Source organism: Podarcis gaigeae (assembly GCF_964106915.1).
Source record: "Podarcis gaigeae genome assembly, chromosome: 9".
Classification (NCBI taxonomy): Eukaryota; Metazoa; Chordata; class Lepidosauria; order Squamata; family Lacertidae; genus Podarcis; species Podarcis gaigeae.
The window spans coordinates 58,951,770-58,966,730 of record NC_139685.1 but is presented as its reverse complement, the minus strand read 5'-3'; the positions used below and the strand labels follow the sequence as shown (position 1 = coordinate 58,966,730).

General features: G+C 41.1%; 1 protein-coding gene across 6 annotated transcripts in view; it reads right to left on the bottom strand.

The window, feature by feature from the left end:
- The window catches only part of PPP3CA (protein phosphatase 3 catalytic subunit alpha), a 185,760-nt gene that overhangs the window by 145,383 nt on the left and 25,416 nt on the right, over nt 1–14,961 (bottom strand). The gene's annotated exons all lie outside the window — the stretch shown is intronic.

Below are 14,961 nucleotides of genomic sequence, written 5' to 3'. Positions count from 1 at the left end.
TTTGCATCAATGAAATTATTGGACAATCACCCTGACAAAGAGAGCAAGGAATGAGTTTGTATACCAAGGGAATTATGAATCAATGCTTTTAAAAGTATCTTTTTAATCTTCTGGACATTAAACTACTAAAAGCCTGCAACATTCTGGCTGGTAATTGTGTATTCCATTTCAGAAGAGAGGGAAGAAAACAAATGCAGATGGTTTTAAGGAATCACAACCTACTTCCACAGGGACAGAACACCATGCTGGAACACTCAGCTGTTTTTCCTTAGCAGGCATGGAAAAGGAAGATCAGAGGAAGGCTGAGTGAGGAAATAGTGGTTTATCCATTTCTTGAGCACCACACCTTCTCAATATACTATCACACAGCAATGGTCTTGTGATGAATAGTTTTAAGCATGTCCATAATCAAACTATTTTGGTTGTTCCTAAATCTCTCTGCTCACAGCACCTGAGGCACCAAACAGAATCAGTTTAAGCCATAGTTCCTTGCCTTAGTGACCCAGTTCAGATGTTCACACCCCAGCTTGATAAACTTATTGAAGTAGGTTTAATATCCTAGTTAGCAAAATGCTATTAAGCTAGAGTTCCTGGTTTTAATGTAACAGCTAACTATGGGTTAATTAATCTGGGATGTGGGCACTAAGGAAGAGTGGAAGCATGAGAATTGAGTGCATGTTTCTGTTGCTAGTTCCTGCCTCCTATAGTTTAGCAAACTGGGAATTAAATGTCCAAAGCAGGCCATTGTTTACCACTCATCACAATGGTCTGTGGTAGCAGACCTTAGATATTGGCCAGGAGAATCCAAAGAACCTCTTAAACTAATTCAGATGTTCCAAGGATGTCTGCAGCTTATGTTGCTCAAGCAGTACTCATCTCCTATGGCAAAACAATCTGTGAGAGGACAATGAGTTGTATTGTTTAAAGGGGTGGGAATCAGGCAGGTCACTAGGTTTGCTCACGTCAAAAGTAATTCTTTGGATCACATTCATAACTGCTAGCAACAAACCCAGATAATTAAGATGCATGGTTAGGGATTTCATCTGACTGAAGATGGCTAACTTTACAAGGCTGAAATCAGTAGGTGCCCCTGTAGAAAAGTGAAGCAGAGTTGTGGTAATGAAGAACCCAAGCATTTGCAGATATAAAACAGATTACTTCAGTGTGCATTGCACTGCACCATTTCACATTTGGCACAGACTTTTATGTATTCCAACTTTTATGGGATCCTCCTGCAACTCTTCACAGCCTGCTCTGGATAAAACGATCTTGGATAATTGTGTATCATCTGCTAAATGTCACTGAAAGTTGATCTCTGCTTTTCTTCTCAACATTTTATTGTTGGGCAGTACATGTGCAAGCAACAGGTCTTGGATGAAAACATGGCATTTAACCTCTTTTCAGTCCAAGAGCATACTATTAATTTGATATTATATTTTTTCTTACAAATCCATTGAAGTGCTTTCTATTTTTTTGCTTCGCTGTAGTAACAGTTTTTATAAGGAACTGCAAGAAAGACGTTCATTTAAGTTGATTATATTCACACCATTGTCTTTATTTACAGGCTGCTGACGACCTCAAACGGGCTCTTGCACCGAGTCATGACCCTCTCCTTTATAAGAGGCAATAAGCTCTTGTTTTTGTCTACATGCATTATCACCACATCCTCTGTTTCTAATGTTCAGGCTTTGAATGCCATTGCTTATGTAGCCATCCAAGCACAAGAGAAAAATATCAGCAGGCTTGGAAGAACTCCAAGGTTTGTACAAATCCAAGAAACCTATGGGGGGAAATGCTGAGGAGAGGGGAGAAGGAGAGAACCAAAATGGTCCAATGAGGCCCAAGCATGCATTGTGAACATGGAAAGTTAAGGGGGGAGGGAGAGAGAAATGGAAAACTGGGAGGAAGGGGCAAAGGGAATGGAGAATCCTGAACAGGAGCACTTTATACGCCAACTTTCCCCCCAAGTCCTGCTTGTTAACTATTTCCTATCACAATTTAAGAAGTATTAGAGAGGAAACTCAGCCATCCTTTAACATTTTGGAAACTTCTGGAATTCTTACAAAACTGAATGGAGATGAAACCACCTTTCCTTTGCCCATATTCTGATTAAGGGCTTGCAGTACATTTTGCAGTATCTGCAAGCTCAAATTTCATGCTTCGTGGTTGTTTCTCAATACTGAAATTGCAGGCATGTACACTATGCATTCTTGGCATAACTGTTTACTATGTCAGTCAGTCACAATGGGTTGGAGGCAGGCAGGCGGGCAATCAAGCAGAGTAGACAGTCCAAAAGCAGCTCAATCTGTAACCTGAGTAATGAGTTTACCAGGCCAGATGCAACAGCTTCATTTTTATTTAAAAAACACACCAGGTGGCACCGTATTGGTCCTTTCTGTGACACCTGGTGCCTGCTGCATTGCTAGCTACAATACCATTCTCCATCTGTAGTGGAATGCAGCACAGCAGACAGAAAGCCAGCAGTTCTCTCCCCCAGCGACCTGGATTAACAGAGAATAAAGATGTCTGGAATTCATGGCACCCCCCATTTTGAGACCATTGCCATCTTTTGAATAGGCCCAAACTTTCCTGGCTGACAAAGTTTATATGGCTTTGTTTTCACTGTTAAGAAGACTATTTAAGCTACAGAAAATATAGAGAAAAGTTATATGTTATATCTATCAAGATATCTAAATGTGTATGCTAACATAGACAGAGTATTTTCATACAGAAGTACTTTATAATCTCATCAATTCCGTAGTGTAGCATCATTTTAATATCCAAGTAACAGAACTATTTGCATAAGTGACTTGTCAAAAGCCCATTAACAGTGGATGCTGGTCTACTGAAATGACTGGGGCATTGCCCCACCAACCTCAATTTGTACTCAAGTCAGTTCCCCATCTTTTTGCCAGCTTACAACCAGCTCATATTTCTTCCTTTTTAGGCTTTGTGTTGCCCTTGCAAAACTCAGCAGGGAGGAGAATGGTGGGAGGCAAAACTAGAATTAGCTTCCTGCACTTTCCATTAGCTCTGGCTTCTCCTGCTGTTGCTTCCCCTTCCTTCCATGCCACCAGGCCATCACTGGCAAGGGCATATAGTTCAGCCTTTTGAAATGAGACTGCAGCAGAATGTATGTGTACAGTGGGAGGGAAGAGCAGCACGTATACGGTGTTTAAATGTGCCCTCATCTAAGAATCTCCTTGTAAATGTAAAAAATTGAAACCAGGCTACAGTAAGGCCATTTTCTTCAAGGATTGCAGGTTTTTCCTTTAACTCAGGGAGGCGTGAAAATATTTCTAAATACAGTGGTACCTCCGGTTACATACGCTTCAGGTTACATATGCTTCATGTATGTGGTCAGATGCAATGCTAACCCAGAAATATTACCTCGGGTTAAGAACTTTGCTTCAGGATGAGAACAGAAATCATGCTCCCGTGGTGTGGCAGGAGCAGAAGGCTCCATTAGCTAAAGTGATGCTTCAGGTTAAGAACAGTTTCAGGTTAAGAACAGACCGCCAGAATGAATTAAGTACTTAACCCGAGGTACCACTGTACTGGTGCCTGTTTGACAAAGGCTTTTCTAGGATAGGGCTGGCTACTGCTTGGGTCTTCCAGATGTTGTTGCAGCCACTTCCATCATCCCTGATGGTGCCTCAAACCAATGGAAGCCAGAGTCCAGCATCAGCATCAGCATCGTCAACCCTGCTCTAGGCCCCTCAAATCCAGCAATATTCTCTGGACCACAACAGTGAATCTTTTTGTAAGGGAACAGTACTTTAGATCAGGCATCCCTAACCTTTGGCCCTCCAGATGTTTTGGACTACAATTCCCATCATACCTGACCACTAGTCCTGTTAGCAAGGGGTCATGGGAGTTGTAGGCTAAAACATCTGGAGGGCCAAAGGTTGGGGATACCTGCTTTAGATCAACTGCCGTTGTTTAGAATACCAGGTAACACATTTCATTTTATACTGAGTGGTTTAATTTCTGAGATCCAACAATCATCATTTTCCACTCAAGAACAATTCAGTCACTACCACCTGCTCCTCTTCAAAATATGTGGTACATATTCCAAAACCTACACAGCACACCAAAACTCCTTCTCTGGTTGGTCTGTAATAGCTGTACTTGAAACATATTTCTCATTTGCTGCTTTCCTTCTGATAGCTTTGATCAATCCAAGAAAGAACTAAAAGACTGTTAAGTACTAAGTTGCACAAGAAAAGGGCCATTTTTTTTCTTCCTCCAACAGCCGGTATAATAGCTTTGACTACATGCTACAATATAATATTATACATGTAAGTGAACTAGTAGTATAATCTTGTACTTGGAACAACCTGCTAGCTGAGGTGCCTTTTCTTCCCTCCTTCATTTCATGCCCCTGCATGCTCTCTGTGACTCGCCAGTTTCACTGCCTTTCCCTTGCTTAAAAGCAAATGTAATCAGGCAACTATCCAATATGATTTATAGAGAGGCCCACAATTCATCTTCCCACGTTGAACATCTATTTCTGATAATGGTTGTGGTCAGATGCAATGCTAAGCCACAAAGTATGGTTTGTTTAACCATACTGTGCTTGAGGGCCAAGTACTGGTGCATGCAGTTCAAAGTGTCCCAGCTGTGCTCCTCCCTTGAGAGGGGAAACAAACTGTGAAGTGGCTGGGCTTAGCATTCTGTCTGAACCAGCACTTGGGGTACATTCCCTCCAAACCAACTGTGATCGGAAAAGCACAGCTCAGTTGGTAGAGGATGAGGCTCTTAATCTAAGGGTTGTGGGTTCAAGTCCCACGTTGGGCAAAAGTTCTATGATGATAAGATCAAGGCTTGGCTTGAGATTGTGGTTTGTTTGGAGAAATGAACAAAGAGTGATGGTTCAGACAAAATACTAAGATAACCACTCCGTGGTGCACCAGTACATAGCTCAGATAGTTAAACAAGACAAATATTGTGACTTAGCATTATCTATTAACACAGTCAATGGCGACGTCATTTCAAACCTTGGCAATGTATTAAAATGATTGCGTTGACCCAGGAAAATGTTGTCAAGGACCTATGTGTAGAACAGAGATAGCTCTCCACATGCTGTTAGGCTACAGCTCTCATCTCTGGCCATTGGCCATGATGGCTGGAGCTAATGGGAACTGTAGCCCAACACCTGGAAGGCCAAAGGTTAGCTACCCCTGGTGCAGAGAAACACAATGCGCGGAATTTGAAGTTAGCACTCCTGAAACAAATCAACACACTCAGAAACCCCAGAGTCCTATTTAGGTATTAGATGCAATTTCCAGCAAAAGGAAAGCAAACATACATATACAGTAGAGGGGTTTGTTTGTTTTTTGGTTTTTGAAACATGAGGAAACAAAGTTTCGTTAAACAATTCAGACTGCAAGAGTATCTCCTTGGATCGTCTGAGCAATGATAGAAGTTTGCATCTTCTTGTAAGATTTCAAGGTAAGCAGCATACAAAACCAGGAAGGAGGAAGGAAAGGGCTCAATAGTGACTTGCAAGTCTGCATTTTTGCCCAGATCAATTCATTTTAAAAGAAGGATGGTGCCAAATAATGTGCAACGCCGAGCAACACAGGCACATCAGCATTTCACAGTAACTATGGGGAGAAGTGAAAAGGAATAAACATAATTATCTTGGTATACGGTCTATTATAGAACTTAGCATGCCCAAAATAAGAGATGTGCACACCCTTTGTGTCAATCCTGTGCTAGGATAGAAGGACAAAAAAGGAATGGGGCAAATAAGTATCTGGGACAGCTACAATAGTTTGTTTCTGAGCAAAATTCAAAGTGCTGGGTTGTGTGGGGTTTTTCTAATGTATAAAGTCCTAACAGGGACCACAATATCAACATGAACTAATCTGGCATTGATACTAGTCTAAGTGACCCCGCTTTGAGTCCATACAAGCCCAACCTTGTAATAAATAAGCCTTTTGCTTATTTATTTGCCCAGGCTGTCAAGGTCTATTTTGTTCTTATGCTGTAATTTTTGTTAACTATTTGCTGTGATTTGTTGTATTATTTATGGTTTTGTTCCATGTGCTGCTGCCTATCCACACCATTTTCAACCCAGTGGAAAATATGCTAGAACTACAGGCACAAACTGTAATCACACAGATTATTTCACAATGCAAAATCTTCAAGCACAGTCAAGTAAGTAGGAAATCTGCTTTTAAAAAAAAGTTTTGATCTGTCAAGTTGAGCTAAGGAACAAGCTTGTTATAACATAGGAAACACATGCCGATCATCTTCTTTCCTTGACAGAGCGTGTTTGTGTGCCTGATCTTCTGTACTTCTCTATAGCCCATAAGGAGAACTGAGCCATTTGCAGCCTATATGTGCCTCCATAAAGTTTTTTTTAAAATATCTACAAACATGAGAATCGTAGTGTTCATTAAAATTTGAGACTCCTATTTTTCATTTTTTTTAAATGACCACCACTAAGAACTGCCACTTACAAAGCTAAATTGGCATGAGCAATGGCAAGAGTTTCCAAAGCATTTGACTGTGCTGGATGCATGCCCCTTAATAGAAATTATATAATAAAATTATTATTATTATTATTATTATTATTATTATTATTATTATTAAATTTCTCTGAATTTTATGTGAAAAGTACATCATTTGCACAAATGTGCAAACTTGAATGTAACAGGGATTTCATACTTCTCTGAAATTTACTAAGTTGCTTTATTTTTAAACCCACAAATGTCTTTTAAAATGTGTATTTTAGGATAAAGACCATTTAGGACTAAGATAATATAATGTTTAAATATGCATTTTGTGGTAAGAATGCATACTTAGATGATTCCTGGTTCAGATTATTATTAAAAAAAAAGAGTAATGTGGAAACAGGACTGAATGGACACATGCAAAATCAAAACAGTCTGATCTATTCCCAATGAGTACCAATGGTGCAACCCTAAGTATTGGTGCTAACCAGCAGTTTCCCATTATTCATCACAGCTGTGGCTCCAACAGGGTTCTTGGGGAGAATGGACCATCTCTACCAGTCAAGAAAAGGAGACTTCCTGAAAATAAGGGACTAAATAGACTCCTCCCTAGCAATACCCAATGCCCTCCCAGCCCAATTAAAAGTGATTTTAAACAAGCAACTGGGTAGTTAATTTTTGTACCCATTGGTCTGAACCATTCCCAATTTTAACAGGGCACAACTATAGACTGTTAAAAGTGAGTCAAATACAATGAGACTTCAAGAAAATAATAATAATAATAATATGCCCTCTGAAGTCTGATCGAAGCTGTAGATTACAAATGGTTGGCATAGAAATGCAGACCACATTATCTGTTTTGAGTCTTACATTTACAGCTGACCAAATATGAACATTAAAAGAAAGAAAGCAGCTTCATGTGTCCAGTGCCACATAATATATATTACTCTGCTCTAATAATACCACTTAGCATTTACTCAAGAGTGTTCAGATCGCTCCACATGCACTCTCAGTTTTCTTCCCAACAGCCCTATAAAAGGCAGGCGAGTATTAAGCTTCCTATATTACTGTCTGACAGAATAATAATTTGCCTAAGGTGACTTGAGTTCAGGCAGGATGCAAACTGGGAACTCCTTAGCACTCACACCTCCCAGCCATCTGGCTGTACCCTTTTTTAACCAAAGTTTTCATTTCATGGTAAGTTCAGCATCTGCATGGCTACAACAAAAGGAAGTTAGCAGAACAGAGCTGGAGGCAACCAGGAAGTCGTCAAATACAAAACCATCCTTCCAACCCCATCTTACAAGCAAAACTAAGAAGCTCTGGAGGAAATTGTTCGAGTAAAGGGCAAAAATAAAAATAAAAAAATGTTCCTGGCCAATAGGAATCTGAAACCTTTCCAAGAGAAAGTACCAACATTTGTGGCTTTTTTTTTTTTAAGGTTTACCTTTAGAAGAAGCTGCTCTGCACTTTCCAAGGATCATTTTGTGCAAAAACTGATCACAAGAAGCTCAGGTGAGATCACACATTGAAAAGCGTGGAAGAAGTCATAGGCACATTCTATATATAGGGCTCCAATATTATGGTCAGAATCCAATCTGTGCTCTTGCAGTTGTTGAAAAGGTGTTGATCTACATAAATGGATAATTTTATTTGTATGCTGCCTTTCCACAGTTCAAACAAGGACTCATAGCCAACATGGCCTAGCAGAGGCCACTTCTAACAGGATGAAGGGAGGCAAAATTTTTGCTGATTCCTTCACTGTCCTGGAGTTCAAACACCCTGCAACCCCAAAAATCAGATCCAGAAAGTTGAGGAACTTTCCAGAATAGGATGAATAATCGTAAAATGGCCACCCCATCAGTGGATGTCTGGATCAGAAGCCCTTCCATGCACAGAGGTCTACTACTACTTTGTACCAGTAGTAAATATAAAGGTAAAGGTAAAGGGATCCCTGACCATTAGGTCCAGTCGTGACTGACTCGGGGGCTGCAGCGCTCATCTTGCTTTATTGGCCGAGGGAGCCGGTGTACAGCTTCCGAGAAACGGGAGCTCACCCCGTCGCGGGGATTCGAACCGCCGACCTTCTGATCGGCAAGTCTTAGGCTCTGTGGTTTAACCCACAGTGCCACCCTAGTAGTAAATAAAGCATTGAACTATATTGACAATATATTTAACCGAATAAGAAAAACAAAGCGTATTAACATACCATAAAATACATTAATATATTTTGTTGATTATATCAAAAGAGAAGAAAAAACCATCACCAACAGCAAGAACAATGAGTAGAAATAAAAGAGTAAAAAAAGAAATGAGATGTATCTCTGCGTACATCCAAGTGGAACATACATTTTAATCCACCCAGTGTGTTCCTAATTGTGCATATGGGTCTGCATGTTCTTGTACTTTATTACACCAGTACCTGATGGATAATCACAATTACTCAATAATAATTTTAAAAAAGATTATTGAGCGGTCTCCCTGAGAGGGCCACTATTTATATTTCAGTGCATATTAGAGATTTGGGGAGGGAAACAAAGAGTTGAGGAGTAAGAGTTGTAGATTAGAGTGACCTAAGGAACTGTGAACCCTGCGGAGAGACTGTTCTGACATGAATATGATTTCCAATTTCTTAGAAGTCAGCTCCATTTTGTAATTAGGCTTCAGTATAACAGAATGTTCCCAGTGACTCTTGTTCTCCCTGCAATATGTGCAATGTGTATCAATAAAGAGATAAAGCTGAGGAGACCCGAGGACATCCCCTTATAATAACACACCCTGTTTGGAAATGTTATCAGGATGTACAACAGATCCTCTCTCCTGTTGAAAACGGGCAACTTTTGCCCCGAGGTGCCTTTCAGGTTCATTTCCTGCTGCCTAAGAAATTTGGGATACAGCCAGCCAAGCTTGGATATTGTAAATAACAAAATGCAGGAGCCTGAAAAGAACAGAAAAGGAAGGGGACCTTTGCATTGCATCAACAATCTGAAAGCTCCACCATGACTGTTCCTGACTTAAGTTTCCAGTGGCATTTTGGGAAGTGAATTTAAACTAAAAATTAAAAAACCAAACAACAAGGATTTGTAAACTGAGGAAGGACCATATCTAAGTGGCAGGAGAGCTGCTTTGCATGTAGAAAATCCAAGGTGCAGCTGCAGGCATTCCCAGAGAGAGCTAGGGAAAGCTCCTGTCTGAAACCCTGCTACATAGTGTAGAGCTAGATGGATCAATGGTCCGACTCTGTACAATGCAGCTCCTACGTCTCCATGTCCTACCTTCCGCATTTCAAACATAAATGGAATAAAAAATCTCACCTTTCTTCAAAGGAGATTATGTCAGTGTGCATGGTTTCTCCCTCATTTTATCCTTACGACAACCCTGTGAGATAGGTTAGGCTGAGAGTAAGTGACTGGCCCATGCTCACCCAGAGAGCTTCATGGCCAAGTCGGGATTTGAACCTTGGACACTTGAACCTTACACCAAGGCCACCCAGTGAGCTTCATGGGTATGTGAGGATTCAAACCTCAATCCCCCAAATTGTAGTTCCACACTCTAGCTAAGTGATGGGCTCCCGTACTCCTCCAGTTGTTGCAACGCTACAAATCCTCTCATCCCTGATCACTGGTCATGCTGGTTGGGGCTGAAATGACTTGGGAGTTCTACAACGCTGAGTCTCCTCACTCTGCCCTAATGACTATAATACTTTGGGCTCTAGAAGTCTCGTTCAAAATGTTCCATATACTTATAATTTTAAAATAACTCTTACATTCTTCCCTCAATCAGCTTTTGAAACACATCAGAATAGCAAATGGGAAGTGTTCAAAAGCAAAACCAGACAGGCAGACGTTCAAAAATAATTCCCATATTAAGCAGCAACTTCATCCTAGCAGATCACAATCCGAGAATCACGTAAACAATTTATTTTGAAAATGTACACTCCAAATGACTTTTCTAGGTCAGTAAGAGGATTTTCTCTACTCAATCACATCACTTCCCCACCCCCACCTCAAAAAAGCACAATAAATTATCCAACACACAGGGATGCATTATGCCACTTTCCCATCAAGAACAAGATCCGCTGTGGAACACAGCATGCATTATTAACTGCATCCTCATTTCCCTTGCTTATAAACTGCACTAGCCAAGCCTAAAACCTGAACTGAGGCTTTTTCTAATATGCAGCAATGAGCATGACCAGGAAAAAAAATGTGTCAGATTTGGCACAAGTGGAATGGAGTGCTGGCAGCAGAGCAAAGCGAATCAGGAGGAAATCGCAGTAGTCCTAGCTCATCCTCTACAACCCACTGAGAAGGTCATTCTGAGTGAAGATAAAGCTGCATTTCCATTATAAGATGATAGTTCATATTTCATTCAAATGCCTACAGCACTCTATTACACAGGCAGGCAATGTACAGAATCAGAATCTGTATATTATAATCAACATATTGAAAACAAGAATGTGGTTTGTTGATTTAGTATTACGTCCCATTTATGTTTTTAGAGCTCAGCTCACATATTTTTGGACCCTGGTTCATTCCTTTCTAGAGAAAACAAAAACTTACTCATTGTCCACATTCCCACGGAACAGTAAACCATAGTTTTGTGCTATGAAAGTGAGCCTGCTTCCTCCCCTTTACTACCATTAATCTCATCCCAACTGAGAACTCTGACTACTGTTAGGAATGGTTAAGGGGGAGGTGGGAAAGTTGTGGCCTCCAGGTGCTTCTGACTACAGTTCCCACCATCCCACATTACTGGCCATGGTGGTTGATGGGAGGTTGGAATTCAGCAACAATTGGAGGGCCAAGATTTCCTCATCATGGTTTAGGGAAAAGAAGATAAACTGTGGTTTGAAGTCAGATTGTTTCCCTAAGCATAATCAACACTTAACCACAGTTTGTTTGGATTCAGGCAAACCATGGTTAGCTGAAAATGGAAGCGGAAACTTCCAATCTCTGTCTTGCAGTAGCACCAGAGGAGGAGAGGGCAGCAGCCACATATGCCCAGAGGCTTCTACACATAATGCTAAGCAATAGTTTGCCATTAAATACGAACCAGACCATTGTGTTTGACAGAAGCTCACAGATTTGGTTTAAAGAAGCTATCATTATAGTCACAAAATGTTTGATTTCTCCCACTCTCATTATACTAGAGTTCAGTGCCACCATATGAAAGAAAGCACTTTACACTCACTCTCTCATAAAACCTGAGCCTGGGAAGCTTCCCTTCCTCTGTCATAATACAGGAACACAGGATCATCCAAGGAAGCTGAGCACTAGAAGATTTGGGACAGACAGAAGGAAGTACTTCTTCACTACCTCAAATTGCAGTGACAACCATGACCTCCACAGCTTCAAAAGAGGATAAGAAAAATCCATTGTGGATGAAGCTATCAACGCTATCAGCCAGGATGGACATGTTCAACCTCTGTTACTGGAGAGGTTATGCCTCTGTGTATGTGTTGTCTGAGCATGCCAAGTGGAGGGTGGGGGAAGATTGCCATTGGGCTCAATGTCCTGCTGGCAGGCTTTCCCACAAGGATCTGATTGTCCACTGCAGAACAGATTGCTGGACTAGATGGGACTTAAGGAATTCACTGCTACAAAATGTGGTGTCAGATGGTTTCAAGAAGGGTACTGTATAAATTATGGAGGAAGAAAATAAAGGAATACCTATTATTCATGATAGCTGTATGGAACCACCATATTCAAAGGCAGGGTGGTACTGAAAACACGTTGCCTGAGGAATAGCAAAATCCAACAGGTCTGTTGTCCTCATATTCTACTTGGGGACTTCCAGAAGGCATCTGGTTTGCCACAGTGTTAAGTAGGATGCAGGAATAGATGGATCTTCAGGCTGATTGAACAATTAGGGTATCGTCTTATAGTTATTTTTAAGGTACAAAGGGCACTTTGTTTCATTTGGAATGGAAAGCTCTGGGGTTTTTTTTAAAATCAAGAGCCCTATCATGTAAGGTGAACGAGGCACTGTTCATCTATGGATTCTTGGGTCATCAAAGACAAGCCACTCTCTTTCTTAGGTCCCATCTGCACTATAAATGCACAGCAGTATCTCAGCACTTTAAACAGCCATGGCTTCCCCCAAAGAATCATAGGAAGTACATAGGGTACTGCGGTTGATGGGAGCTGTAGTCATAGGGTACTGAGAGTTGCTATGACAGGCTTCCTCAAACTCGGCCCTCCAGATGTTTTGAGACTACAATTCCCATCATCCCTGACCACTGGTCCTGCTAGCTAGGGATCATGGGAGTTGTAGGCCAAAAACATCTGGAGGGCCGGGTTTGAGGAAGCCTGTGCTAGGAGACCCTATTCCCCTCACAGAGCTACAATTCCTAAAGCTTTCTCGGAAGAGACTAAATGTTAAGCCACTCTGGGAACTGTAGCTCTGAAAGGGAAATAGGGGTCTCCCAACATCTCTCAGCACCTTTAGCAAACTGCACTTCCCAAGATGACTGTTTAGATACTGCTTTAAATGTATAATGTAGATGGGACTATAGTTTCTGTTTTCTGTGCATGAAATACTGTTCAGAAGCAGGCATGAATGCTAATTAAAGCACACAAATTTGAGAAGCAGTGTTGCAAAAAGCTAGCCCTGCAATGATCAGAGGTTCAATTCCTCTGTGATTCAAGAAGTGCAAAAGAAAAAGAAAGCAGTGTCCTGTGTCTCAAATGTGTGAAAGTGTACATTTGTCCTTGGGCAGATTTCAGGTCATTCCCTATGGTATTTGGTGCTTTTTAAGATGCCCCAGTTTTCATTCACAGATGAACCTCAAAACATCCAAACGCTGCAAGAAGGCATTTAGTTATTACACTTGGAGCTGTTATTTGTGGTAGGATACTATTTTCACAATTAGAGACATCCACAAAATCCAACTCACTTCTGGTGCACCCTACCACTTTTAGATTTGCCATATTTCAAATATCCGCCCTTTGGAAGAATTTCTGGCCTAGGAAATAGCAGTATCAAGCTTTTTAGAGCAGAGGAAGGAGGAGGCTTTTGAACCAAAATTTCCTTTTTCTTTGTTCATGAGGTTAGACGTAATGCTAAATTTTATTGCATAGTCCATGAGAAGCCAACACTCTTCCCTCTGACAACTTTTGATAAACATGAGGGAGAAGATTCTGGGGGTTATGATTGAGGGTGAGCGGAGAGGCCCTGTTACAGCAGTGCAAAAGGCAAAAAAAGTAAATATCCATCCCATTTCAAAGCACTCCAAGTGAGCCAGAAGAAGAAAGAGAAGTGGAATCAGTGGAAGCAGTGAGCAGAACAACAAATAAACGACTGGCTACTAAGCCAAGACAAAATGTGTAGATGTATTGTATTAGTAGAGTCAAGTCCCTGGCTTCTTACCAAAAAGCTTTACATAAATGAAGAAACATTGTGCAGATAACAAATCCCTTTGAAGACTAAGCAGAAGGCAAGCCCTTCAGTTCAAAGTAAGAAATCCCAATTCCAAAGTTTCTTGTGTGTGTTTTTAAAGATAGCATTACCTTTGGAGCCAGCTATCAACCTCAAGCAGCCAGTCTGTGGTTCAAGTGCCATAACCAGCACAAGAAGCTGAAGAAGTGTTGCAGAACAACTGGGCGGCAGCAGGAGGGACTGTGGGCCTTGCAATAGGAAAAAATGCAAGGTTGCATTTCTTCCCATCCCTCCTGAATTGAGCTGCACCCAGCTCAGTAAACTAAAGACACAATCAGAAAGTGAAGGCGAATGCTACTCTTAAATGACATTTCTGTATGTTCTGGCAATTGTCACAGTGTTCCACGCACCAGAAGTGGTTTAGTCATGCTGGCCACATGACCCAGAAAAGCTGTCTGCAGTCAAATGCTGGTTCCCTTGGCCTGAAAGCGGAGATGAACGCTGCACCCCATAGTCAAATTCGACTGCAGTTAACTATCCAGGGGTTCTTTACCTTTAGAGTAACATCAGTCAAGTCTCTTGACAAGTACCGTATGCCACATCACCACTGAACAACAACAAGAATGATAGAGAGGTGAACCAGAAAGGGGTGAAGATTAGCTCCCAGACCTTCCAAAACCACTTGCCAAACCCTGTTGCAAAAAAATGGTAGATGAGCAGATAGGCAATGCCAAGATACAGAAAAGCAGTACAGAGCATTCAAACATTGGTTATAAGCAGGGCTTTTTTTTCCAGCCAGAACTCAGTTCCAGCACCTCTAAGGTGGGTGCCATTGCCATTAGAAGAGAACAAGGGAGCTGTGCATGGTGAATTCCAGCACCTATCTTTCTAGAAAAATAGCACTGGTTATAGGGGGTAAGGAAGGTGGTGGTAATGGCAAAAATCCCAGGTTAGAAACAATTTTCAGCTCCATGCAGTATTGCTATAATTTTAAAAACAACAACAACAACCTTTGCATCTAGTTCTAATACATATGATTGCTGAAATGCCAGGGGAAAACATTTGAGAATGTAAAAAAGCCTTCACCAAAGGAAGGCATAGAACTATGCGATTCTAG